The following is a 13918-nucleotide window of genomic DNA, read 5'->3' as shown; positions in this document are numbered from 1 at the left end:
AAAATTGACACTTTCAATTTCAAAATGTGTGCCTCTTACAAAAATTTTCTAAGCTCGGAAATTTACTGAACCACTTTTCATGAAACCAAAACAAACACTGGCACTGAAACAGGGGCTTAAATTTAAAATAAAAATATATACCCATAAACAAGAGAAAATGGTACTTACCAGCTCCTTTGGCCACTGCATCTTCCACCAAAGTCAGATCCACCAAAAATGCATTCGTTGACACAACCATCAGAACCAATACTCCCATAGCAAACCAACAGTCGGCGAAATCTGACATGTTTTTGTCCACCATTTTGCCAATCTAAACAGAACCCAAGTTAGGACCAACAACAATCGCAGCCAAGCCCAGTTGGCATAAAGCCAAGAGGATACTTCTGGACGAAACCCAAATGGGAAAAATCCCCAAAGAAGCAGCAGTTATGACACCAAATCTATCACAGAGCGAAACTAGCAACTTAAAGCACGAAACCGAATTCAGAACATGAATCACTTTAAGTTTTAACTTACGGGTGCCAGGTGGATTGGTTAAATATATATATATATATATATATATATATATATATATATATATATATATATATATATAAATTTATAAAAAAAAAAATTAAAACTTTTAATTTTTAAACCTGCATATGACGTTTTTAAAAATTAATGGCACGTTGCACATGACGTGGAGATTTGAAATTAAAACGTATTTTACGGGTAAAAAGGCTAAATACGGGTATACGGGCGTCAAATTTAACCCCTGATTGGTATCCGTGATAAAATAATATAGAATTAATACATAAGTCAATTATATCTCAGTCGGTGGATTGGTATGCGTGATAAAATAATATAGAATTAATACAAAACTCAATTATTTGGTAAAGGTACAATTATGGACATTAAATTTTATTATGTTATGTCTTTTTAGTAGCGGTGGCTACCAACAACGTCCCTTAATGCGATAATTTAATTTTATATCACGTCATAACTTCTATCGTGATATTTTAATTTTAAATAATATGTTTTGGAATATTTTTTATTTAATTTTATATTATTTAATTAAAATTGAATATATTTTTTTGTTTGGAAATAGTTTTTATGATATATATATATATATATATATGTATATTTTAGCAATTATGAAATTTTGAAATTAAAAATAATAAATATATTAAATTAATTTTAATAAAAAAATTTAGTAAAAATTACATAAGAGATATTTTCGTCTACGGGTTTTGAATTAGTTAGTGTGTTTCATCTTTAGGATAAGATGAGTAACAAGAAGCTAGTTCATTTTCAGGACAAGATGAGGAATGAGAGGCTGGTTCATCTTCAGGACAAGATGAGGAACCAGATATAGGCGTTGTAATAAATAGATGTAGAGAGTTGCTAACTAACCGTTAGGGAGTAACAACTAGTTTGACTAAAAGTAGAAATTATAGCTTACGTTCAAAAAGGTCCTAAGAATAAGATTGATCCAAGGATTGGTCTTCTAGAGTTCATCTTTCTTTTATTGAGAGGACCATAGATAAAATCACTACGATCTTGAGGAAGCATAACATTCATTGTTATTTAGGGCCACTTAACATTATATTATCTTCGGTCTGTTAAGGACCCCGTTAACCCCAAGGATGGGAAAGGTGTTTTCATCATTCTCTGTTCATGTGGAATTCCTTATATGGAAGCTCTTGCTCCTCGGCTTTGGGAGAACATGCAGAAAAAACCAATCATCACATGTGCATTGAAGAGGTTACGGTCATTGCTAGAATTGACCATTTTCATTATCGTAAATTTAGGGAGGCTTTAAAAATTGAAAAGATACCTGTTAATTTGAATAGGGATCGTGGATGTTAATTTGAATAGGGATGATGGCTGGAGTATCAACACATGCTGAATTCCTGCTCTTTCTTCCTAATCAAATAATTTTTTTATATAATTTTTATTTAATTTATAATATTCTAATTATTTAATATTTAGGTCTGAACTTATTAATATTAATAGTTATGAAGATATTATAATATATAATAATAAGGTTATAAAGCGATAATTTTTTTTACTAATTATTTTAAAATAATATTTATTTAATTTATAATATTCTAAATTTAGTTATTAGTTAATATTTAGGCTTAAACCTATTAATATTAATAATTTTGAAGATATTATAATATATAATCATAAGGTTATAAGTGGATAATTATTATTATTATTATTATTTTAAAATTGTTTGGTTTATAATAATATTTTATTAGAATCCCAATTAATATTATTTCACAAAAAAAAATTAATAAGAATTTAATTAAATAAAATATCCTTACCCTTCTTTTTCAACTTTTATGCAAACTAGCTCTTACTCCCTAAAGGCTAGTTAGCATCTCTCTACATATATTTATTACAAATCCTGGATCTAATCCTCATCTTGTCTTGAAGATGAACCACACTGGCTCGTTCGAAACGCATCGACCAAAATATCTCTTATGTGATTTTTACCGAAAAACGTTGTTAAAATTATTATGGATCAGGAAAGTCTAATTTGTGAAATATTAAATTAATTTATTATTAATTTGAAATAGTTTTTTAAAAGTGCATTTTAATTATTTTATACTTTGTTTTTAAATAAATTTTATTATTAATAAAAAATTATTAAAATTATAACTTTAAATGGTTTACAACATATTTAATTAAAAAAATACAATTTCTAAAATATCTAATAAAAAAGTAACATATAAAACAATTAAATTAGATGTCGTGACCTAGGGGCATTAAGTTATCAAAATTAAACATCTAAGTTATCAAAATCAAAGGGATTGCACTTGATGTGGGCATGACTAGACTTTTACTCACACAATTTCAAACCAAAGACTTTTACACATAAAATCAAAGGGATTGCATTTGATTTAGGCATGACTAGACTTTTACTCACACAATTTCAAACCAAATACTTTTACACATAAAATCAAAGGGATTGCATTTGATGTGGGCATGACTAGACTTTTACTCACACAAATTCAAACCAAAGACTTTTACACATAAAGTTTAAAATAAAATTTATTTCTATTTATCATGATTGGTTGAAATGTCTCCCCTCTTATTGTGTAATGATAATGACAATAATTGACTTTTGTGTACTCTATTATTAATTACTATGTACTATATCACTAATTACTATGTACAATAAATATAAATAATTTGAAACATAACATTGTATATTAATTACAATGTACCATAAACACAAATAGTTTGTAATTAATTTCAAAATTTTCATTTTCTCATTTTCATTCGTGTAAAGTATTGAATAGACAATTTTTATAAGTTTTATTTTCTAATTTACAAAAAAAATAATTTAAAAAATATAAATTTGAAAAAAATATGTAAAACATGTGTACAATTTGTACAACTCTCATTATATCAATCTATACTCTAATGACATAACATGTATACTATAATATGAACATTATATAAAAAAAGACATTATTTAATATTAAATAAATAATTATTAATGTGTTATTATTCTTTTCAAAATATATATATAACCTTTATCTATTAAAAAATATTTAATTATATTAAAAAATTAATAAATAATATTAAAATAACTTATTTTACGATTTTATGAATAACACATTTTTTATAAATTATACCTAAGTTTCTGCCCTAACTGCAAGGCAGCTTGGTCACCAAACAATAATAATAATTTCTCTAAAGCTTTTTGGTTAATCTAAAACAAAACTATGATTATGACATCCTTAATAATTTATTTAATTATATCTAGAATAACGATGAGGTATTTAATTGTGATGTCACCATATTCATAATTATATTTAAAAGAAATTGTGTGATGCGATATGTAATTGTGTTGTGATAAAATTAATTAAAAAGGTTTGAAAAGCTAATTAAGAAATTTGAAGGATAGGATTGGAGTTCATTCAATGAATAAGAAGAGATATTATTGCATATTTGCATACGCAATATATGGTTGAAGGGGGCATTTTCGTTATTCAAGTGATTAAAAAAATATTAATAATTATAATAATTAAAAATTAGTTTTCACAAATATCTTTTTTATATGGTTGAAGGGGGGCGTTTTCGTTATTCCAGTGATAAAAAAAAATATTAATAATTATAATATTAAAAATTAGTTTTCACAAATATCTTTTTTATATTGGTTGTTTGTCTTATATTTTTATAAGGAGTTGTTTTTTGAAAAAATTTAAAAGTTCTTTTATGAAATTTTTTGGTTTAATTTTTTTAAAATCTGACAAAAAATTATTGAAATCATAAGTTTGATGGGTAACCCACAATCAAAGTGCTCTCAGAGTTTTTCAGGGTGTTGAATCCACATATACAGTGAAAAACCAGTTTAAATAACACAAATCAAGATTTCACCTCAATTTTTCCACTAAATTCTGGCATAGGAAGTCTAAAAAATCACACTAAAAACAACTCCTTTATAAAAAAATAACTTTAACATTAAAATTATAATATCTATATATTTAAATTATTAAATCCTTAAAAATAATTAAGTATTATAAAATCATGATATATTATTTTCACGTATATATTGAAGATTGGTACAATTAATATGTAATGTTTAACTCTATGCCTTATTAGAGTGTGACTTATATTATGTTTGTTTGTGAGGAGTGTTTATTTAGAATTTGTAAAAAAATAGTTTAAATTTATTTAATAAATAAAAAATTGTTTTTTAATGAAGTATAGAATGTCGTGTGAAATAGTGTATTATTAAGACATTCTTTTTTATGTGAAAGTTGTCGTGGTGTTTTATTTAATAAAGAAGTATAAGTACAAATAGTAAATTTATTCAAAATGTATAGGGGATGGTATTAACTGGATAAGTTAATGTCATCAATGGTACATAAAGTAAATTGAAATCGTAATCGTCAGAAAGATCATCTATAATATTGATTATGTAAATCCTAATTGTTAGAGGATAATCTATAATATTGACATATTAGTTTTAGATTTAGATAATCTACATGGTTTTCATTTTTTAAAATGGCATAAAAAAACCTTAACATTAAAATTGTTGAGCACCGATCAATACATCATTGTTAAAAATTAACCATTAACCAAGAAATTATGTTATTGAGAAACCATGTCACAGTCTCTATAACCCTTGTACACAAAAAAAAAATGATATCATAAATTTAGCAATACATTTTAGTCTCAACAAGTTTGTATTAAACAATTTCTAAGAGTCCTTGCCAAGAGATTTAAGGTCCAAAAGTTATTATATTGTTGAGGAATCATTTCTTTCCTTTTCTTAGAATACTATTGATCCATTTTAATGTATGACCTTTCACTTGTGGTCATTCACACCAACCATTTTCTTTTCTCTCTTCCTCTTTTCACAATGTGCCATAACTTCCATTAAGTATCAAGTGAAGTTTTAGAACACCTAGTCATATCTATAACTTATGTTGAAATCCATGTTATGTGGTGGTCCTTCACGTTTAAAAATTTCCCCACATTTTGCACAAACTCATCCTCCACACATACTCTTCCCCCCCTCGCCAAATTGACTTTCTCTACACTTCACACTTCTTCATTCTACACTCCCGCACTCTACACATAACATTCTCCCCAGTTAGATTTGTTACACACTTCATTTTTTTATTATGATTATGGTGTGGAAAGACTTCAATACCTATGCCTCGCATATTTCCTACCTCTGCACTCTCATATATTTCTTGTATACTTGGTGAAATTTCAAGTTTTTTAATTATGCATCCTATGCATTTCTTGAGGGTAACTTAGGGGTCATTAATAAAATTTCAATTTACAAAGTGAACAACATTGACTTGGGGTTAATTTGGGTTTATTATCTCCTTTTCCCATGAACCACTAACATTTTCGATTAACTTTCATTTATGATATGCACATGTGCCGAAAAAAATGACATGTGATACAAAGATGTTTTGTTAAATGATATTCATGAATCAAAATCCCAAGAAATTGAAGTTCCATAACTCATGAAGTGATAGTCCAATATATGTCAAAATTTATTGGAAGAATAAGGAAAATGGAAACAACAAGATAAAAAATCCTTCTGTAGAGATATTATCAATACCCTCTCATGTCAATATCAAGACTTCCATTGGTTTATTACATATTAATGGTTGTTGAATTACCTCTAAATTAGACTCTCTTCTAGACTCTCAGGGTAGGGGTGAAATTTAATACAATATTTCTTAGCTCCATCAACTCAAATTTTTGTTGACCTTTAAGCTATTGATATATCTCAATTGGTGTAATCATATTGAGATTTTTTGTGTTCATTTTCATATTTAATGGAACAATAGTCCACAACTCACATTACTAGGAATATTCTACATTGCTTTTGTTTTTTTTGAAAATGGAAGCTATATTTTATTGGGTTGAGAGAATATGTTGGGTATCTGTAATATTATTTGCATGCTTAGCCATGTTTGGACCCCAGTTCCTAACGGGGGGTCTTGCACTCCCTTGGTGAGGGAATTTTGGGCTAACAATGTCCCCCTAAACATATGCTACTTCTATTAATTGTTCATTTCTCTTCTTGTAGATCCCCCTGAGCTCACTCTATTTTATTCTGTCTAACTTCTTGGCATACTACACATTGACACCAACTGATTATGCATATTTTATTATATGTACTCCCCCTAAATTGGTGCTTTATAACCAATGAGTAATCTGATAATAATGACTAACTTTGATTACTTATTTCTTTCTATCCAATTAAACTTTTCCATTCACTTCACTTACTGTTAGTAATACATATCCAAAAAAAAATTGAACCATCATTCTTCTCTTGTAGCTCACCCTAAAAGGTTTTTTTTCTTTTTTTGTGACTTAACTTGCTACAATATCTCACTTTTATTTTACTAAAAATATGATAGAGATAACACTCTCATAAAATAATCTTTTATTTTACCTTTATTAAGGATCTATACATTATTTGAGGTCCTAGTTGCTTTTGCAACTAATCTTCCATACCCTTCCTTCCTTATTTTACAACCTTCAAAAGAAAATGTGACCTCGTATCTGTTATCAACCACTTGAATTACACTTTGAATATTATGCTTTAAACCCTCAACAAACATGACATATTTAGTATTTCATTTTACCACATGGATATGTAACCATTCTCCTATTATTCTAGTTGATGTATTATCTCCAAGAATGACATTGCCACATTTGACTTCCTTTAGAGAGAGAAATTTTCTTTTGTCTCCCGTCATGTGACTTGAACATCCACTATATACATACCACTGATCTTCTTTATCTTAAACACATAGAGCTAAACTACATTCCCGCTTCATCTCTTCTTTCATTTTCCATATCCTTGGCCTTCGCCATGCTTGTTTCACTTAGGAGAACTTATTGAGTTACTTCTATAATAACTTGCTTGGTGTACATAATTTTCATATTTAAAGCGTTTATAATGATCAATTAAGTGAGAAACAAATATGTATCCATTAACACCACATCCATGGGGATTAATTTGTTTGATGCTTACATAACTATATGAGAAGATACAGTTGGCATTATGATGTATGTGTTGTACTTGATGGCGACCCACTTGTAGCAGAACAACTCACTTGTATATGGTAACTAGATGAATCTACAAAAGAGATATCAGATGTGACAGAATGCATGACAGTAGTGTTTACAGATGTGATGAAGTATAGGGCAGCTTCAAGGAATCAGTTCAGAAGGCAACTCACTCAAATGAAAGATCACAGTATAGTAGGTAAACAGTAAAGAATTACAGACCAACCTTCATAGAATTAAGAAATAGAGGCATACGCAGGTTCACCATTGACCAAGCTACGTATACACGCAGTTTCACTATATACAAGTCACGTATACGTACACATGCACTTTCACAGAAGGAAAAGCGCGTATACCTTGGAAAACTAAATTTCCAAAGTATTTGGTCCATGATCCGTGGTATTGGTCCAAGGTATCTGGTCCGAGGTATTGACCCTAGGTATTTGGTCCAAGGTATTGGTCCTAAGTGGTTTTGGTCCATGGTATTGAGAAAGGCCTAGAACTATAAAAGGAGGAGAAGATCATTAGGCCAAAGTGTGTAAGTATCGAATATCTGATGAAGTGTGAGATCTAGTATGCAAGTTATTGGATTATGGTGCATTGCTGGATCTAAACCAAGGATGAACCTTAGCTAATGATGAGGGATCAGATCTAATGATAAATTGGGATCTTGAGGTGTAAAATGAATTATCATTAGGTGTTTTTGCTCATGTATATTCTAGATTTGAATTCTAATGCATATGTTATTCTAAAAATGATATGATCTAGGTATAACTAAAGTGTGGAACAACTGCCGAATTCTGAATTTATATTTGCAGATATATACGTTGGTTGGCTTTGAGGAAAGCACGTATACACATAGGTTCAACACAGGGAAATAGTGTATACCTTATAAAATATGTTTTAGTTTCTTCTGTTTGTTGTTGCAGTGTTCTGGGTTCTCGCTTGGGTTCTGGGGACTGTATTCTGGTGACATCATTCTGAAATATCAGATTAATGGTTTCTCAAAGTGATTGTTGACTCCATTGTGGTTGGTTCAAAAGGAGATTGGTTGATGTAGATATATTTAATGATCGAATGATGTTGTTGATGGATCCAGTCTGAAAATTTATGAAACAAGGTCCCTCAAGGAAGAAAGAAGGTCATAGGCTTTTGTAGGTCGGCGCCTACGTACTAGAAAACATATTGGCTGGTACAAGAGCTAGGGGGTTGTAGCTCCCTTCTAGTAGAAGATGGAGAATGAGAGAAGGTTGTAGCCTTCCGCAGGTAGAAGCCTACGTACAGGTATAAGACTGCACCAGTACAAAAATTATAAACAAAATTTTCTTATTATTAAAAGAAGACAGAGACGACAGTAGCAGGTCGTTTTCACCCACATTGGGTTTCCACCTTATATCTTGGTGTTCATGTGTGTTTCTTATATGTGATGATTTATTATACTTTTACTGCACTGTCTAATGAATTCTTGATATACTAATTAAAGTTCAATACATGATAATTTGGGTAAATGAAAAGATCTCTGCATATATGCTGGTTTCATTAAGTACAGTTATGTATACACGCTAGTTAACTGAGCTGAAGTAGCGTATACAAAGAAGTTTTGAAAATTAAATTATTGATTTGATAATACTGATTCAACCCCCCTCTCAGTATTATTTCCAACAATTGGTATCAGAGTAGGTCCTTCAGAAGAAGCTTGATCGCTTGAAGGAAGATCCAACATCATGAGTAATCGAGAAAGCAAGGTATCCATCAGACCGCCAATCTTTGATCGAAGAAACTTTGTTTATTGGAAGGTAAGAACCACAACCTATCTTCAATCTCTTGGAACATATGTCTAGGAAATCGTGGAAGAAGGATATACATTTCCATAAGCAATTCCTACACATACAACATGTAAAAGGTAATATAAAACCAATGCCAAGGCTGTCAATATATTATTGGGAAGTCTGTCAGAATCAGAGTTTGTCAAAGTTATGTAGCTCAAATCAGCCAAAGAATATGGGGCAAAATCGTTCTAAGCTACGAAGGTGAATCTCAGGTAAAACATGCTAAACTGCAAACTCTCAGAATTCAATATGAAGCTCTCAAGATGCACAATGATGAAAGTATAGCTAGTTACTTCTTACGTATAGATGAGGTTGTTAATTGCATGAAGAATCTGGGTGAAGAGATAAAGGAAGTTACCTTAGTTGAAAAAGTTTTAAGATCCTTATCTGCTAAATTTGAATCAAAAGTATCTGCCATAGAAGAAAAGCAAGATCTACAAACTATTACTATGACACAGCTTCACGAAATATTAACTGCCTTTGAGATGAGAAAAGGAGGTCCATCAGATATGAGAGAAGCTGCATTTAAAGCTTCAGCAAAAGGAAAAGAAGAACTCAATGAATCAAGACATATTTTAGAAGAAGAAAAGGAAGTAAACTTTGTTAAGAAGCTTCAACGGGGTTCTGGAAGATTCAAAGGTAAACTACCTTTCAAATGATTTTCCTATGGTAGAGTCGGTCATTATGCTTCCAAATGTCCTCATAATGATAAATATGATAAAGGAAAGGAATCTGCAAAATGGAATAGAAAACAAAATGTAATTGAAAAGAGCTACTATACTCATGAAGATAGCGATGGTTTATCAAATAGTGATGAAGATGAAAATAGTAGTGACTATAGAATTCTGATGGCTTATGAAGATGATGATTTTTTAGATGCTTCAGATGAAGATGACCTTTATGAAGAAATATCTAAACTCAAATCTATTTAGAAGAAAAGAATATGATTATAGATACCTTGACATACCAACTTGCTGAAAGAGAAAAACACAATGAAAAACTACAATGTGAAATTGTGGGTCTAAGAAAGGATCTTGAGAAAACAAAAGCTCTCAATCTTAAATTTGCTAAAGGATCAGAAACCTTAAATGAAATTATCAAAGTGCAGTGTTCTCCTTTGATAAAGACAAGTCTTGGATATACTGAAGAAGCATCTCAATCACAGAAGCCGTCAACCTCCACTAAAAGCTATCTTGATGCAGAAAAGAGTAGTGAATAGTTTGACAATCATCAGCAAAGGCATAAAGTATATCACCAGGTGAATCGAGCTCAATTTAATTCAAGGATGAAAAAAAGCCACAATCAACCTCAGGTAAATCGTACTCAATTTTCTTCAAAGATAAATATCAATAGAAAATACAATCACGAGGTCAGTAGATTCGATAATCGCAGGAACTTATTTAATGGTAAATGTTTCTCATGTCATAATTTTGGACACAAAGCTACTCAATGTGATGCTTACAAAACCATCATTACTAGAGAAGCACGAAATCAAAGGAAAGTGACAGGGATCAAGAAAAGTTCCTATAATAACTTTTCTCTTGTTGAAAATGAAATAGAATGCTCAATTTGTAACAACTTTGGCCATGAAGAATATAAATGTAGGAGTAAATTTCGGCAAATATCTCAAAAGGATCAAACTCCATTAAATCCCAAAATATGGAGAAAGAAAGAACTGCAAACAGAAAGATGTGGTATAGCCCTGTATGCTTAAGGACAAGAAAACCAGTGGTACATCAACAGTGGATGCTCAAAACACATGATAGGTGACAAAGAAAAACTACACTCATATAATGCCTTAGAAAAGGAAAAGAGTGTCTCATTTGGAAATGACACTCCTGTTTTCATAAAAGGTAAAGGCTTTGTTTTCTTGAAAGAACAAGTTAAATCTAGGAATGTTATGTATGTTGATGGCTTAAAGCATAACCTGTTGAGTGTGAGTCAAATGTGTGATCAAGGAAATGAAGTAGTGTTTCGATCAAATGGATGTGTTGTTCGTGAGCTTGATGTAGGAAAATTTTTGATCAAAGGTACAAGAACTCCAAACAACTTATACATACTCAAGGGAGGACAACAACAGTGCTATCTAAGAAAAAATGATGAAAACTGGCCATGGCACAGAAGAATGGGACACCTAAGCTTTTCTCAAATAAGAAAATCATGCAGATTCCAGGTTGTTCGTGATCTTCCAGATATCAACATTCCTGAAAATACTATATGCAAATCATGTCAATTCGGTAAGCAAACCAGATCTCACTTTATCGAAAAGTAAGGGTCAACTAGTAAGCCTGTTGAACTTGTTCATATTGATTTATGTGGACCATCAAGGAAAAAGTCACTTCGTGGAGAAGAATAATTTAATTGTTCATTGATGATTTTTCCAGAATGTGTTGGATAGGTCATCTAAAGCATAAAAATGAAGCATTTGAAAAGTTCAAATCCTTCAAAGCTTTGGCTGAAAATGAATCAGATCAGAAAATCAAACGCCTCAGATCTGATCGAGAAGGGGAATTTACCTCGGATGAATTCTTTGACTTTTGTGAACAACATGGAATAAAAAGGCAGTTCTCCACTGCAAGGACTCCTCAGCAAAATGGAGTGGTAGAAAGGATGAAAAGAACTATTCAACAAATGGCCCGTGCTATGCTAGATGAATTTGGAACTCCTTCAACCTTCTGGGGTGAAGCTGCATTCATCGCCATCACTATTCTCAACCAAGCAAATGTTCAGGTAAACAACACTCAAACTCCACATGAACTTTGGTATGGTAAGACTCCTACTATAAAATACTTCAAAGTTTTTGGAAGCAAATGTTACATCAAAAGGACTGATGAAAAACTTGGTGAGATTGAACCCAGGGCAGATGAAGGTATTCTTCTTGGCTACTCTTCCTGAAGTAAAGGATACAAATGTTATAATAAAATACTTGGGAAAATTATTGAAAGTGTTGATGTTGTGGTTGATGAAGCATGCAAAAATCCAAAACAGATAAAAACCGAAGATTATGATTATAATATGGGTCATAATATAATACGAGCCGACATAACAATAATAATGTGAGGGCACAACAATAACAATAGTGGGCTTCTATGGGGCACAATAATAACAATATGAGGACAACATGGGCACAACAATAACAATAAGGGCTACAATGACAATAATAATGGGGGAATACACTAGTATTATAGGTACCTAACATGCCCCTCTCCTTAAAAAGAATTGTTGTCCTCAACGCTTTATTAGTTTTGGATGCTTCTGTATAAAATTCTCATCCTCCCATGTGGAATATTCAGTGGGTAGGTTCTTCAACTTGATGAGATACTCTAATATTAATCGATTTTGAAGATGATGAGTTCTTGTTTCTGTGAGTGCTTCAGGTTCTAATATGATTTTTCCTTCTTCACCAAGTTCTAGAAATATTGTATGAACTAGGAGCTTGTCACCTTTAAGCATGACACATGGCAAACTGGGTGCACTCCGAAAGATGCTTGAAGCTCCAATTTGTATTCCATAGTACCAATCTTTCCGAACACTTTGTACGAACCATAATACTTTGGTGATAATTTATTATCCTTCTTATATTGCTTAAGGGACATTTGTTTGTATGGCTGTAGTCGTAGAAATACCCAGTCACATACATGAAAATTACTTTCACTGCAATGTTGATCTACCTCTCGTTTCATTTCATTCTGGGCCAAAGCGAGCTTATCCTTTAAGAGTTGAAGAACTTTTTGTTGATTCTCTATGTGATCGTCTGCTACTTGGACCTTAGAATTTTCTCATAAAGATGATGTGATGTCGGTGGTTAATATCCATAAACTGTCATAAATGGGGTCATTTTTGCTGCAATATTGAAGGAAGTGTTATACCACCATTCAGTGAGAGGAAACCACTTGACCCATTGTGTCTGTTTATCAGATGCACATCAACGAAGATATCCTTCCAAACATTTGTTCAGTGCCTCAGTTTTTCCATTAGATTGAGGATGATAAGGTGAGCTATGAGCTAGCAGAGTACCCATACAAGAAAATAATTTTGTCCAAAAATTTTCAGTGAAAATGGGATCTCTGTAACTTAAAATAATCTTTTTGTTTCCATGTAGCTTTTTTATTGTTTCCATAAATGAAGTAGCAACTATACTGGATTTAAGTGGATGAGATAATTCAAAAAGCATGCATACTTGGTAAGTCTATCAACTACCACCATGATGAATATCTCTCCTTTGGGCTTCGGTAAATGTATGATAAAATCCACTAAAGCCTCCTCCCAACTTTTACTTGGAATGGATAAAGGTTGTAATAGATCTGAGGTCTTAATTTTTTCAACTTTATTTTATTGGCAAACCAAAAATTCCACCACAAATTTTTTAATATAAGATTTAAGGTCATCCAAAAAGAATTCCTTCTTAACCCTATGGTATGTTTTTAAAAATCCCGAGTGCCCTCCTAATGGAGAGGTGTGCAATTTGAGAAGAATATTTTGTTTGATTTGGGAATTATTTCAGAGGTATAAGTGATATTTGTACTGTAATGAATCATTTTCCCAAC

The sequence above is a fragment of the Pinus tabuliformis genome, chromosome J (assembly GCF_031772625.1).
Source record: "Pinus tabuliformis cultivar Carrire ecotype Pingquan chromosome J, CPIR1, whole genome shotgun sequence".
Classification (NCBI taxonomy): Eukaryota; Viridiplantae; Streptophyta; class Pinopsida; order Pinales; family Pinaceae; genus Pinus; species Pinus tabuliformis.
This window is presented reverse-complemented; position numbering follows the sequence as displayed.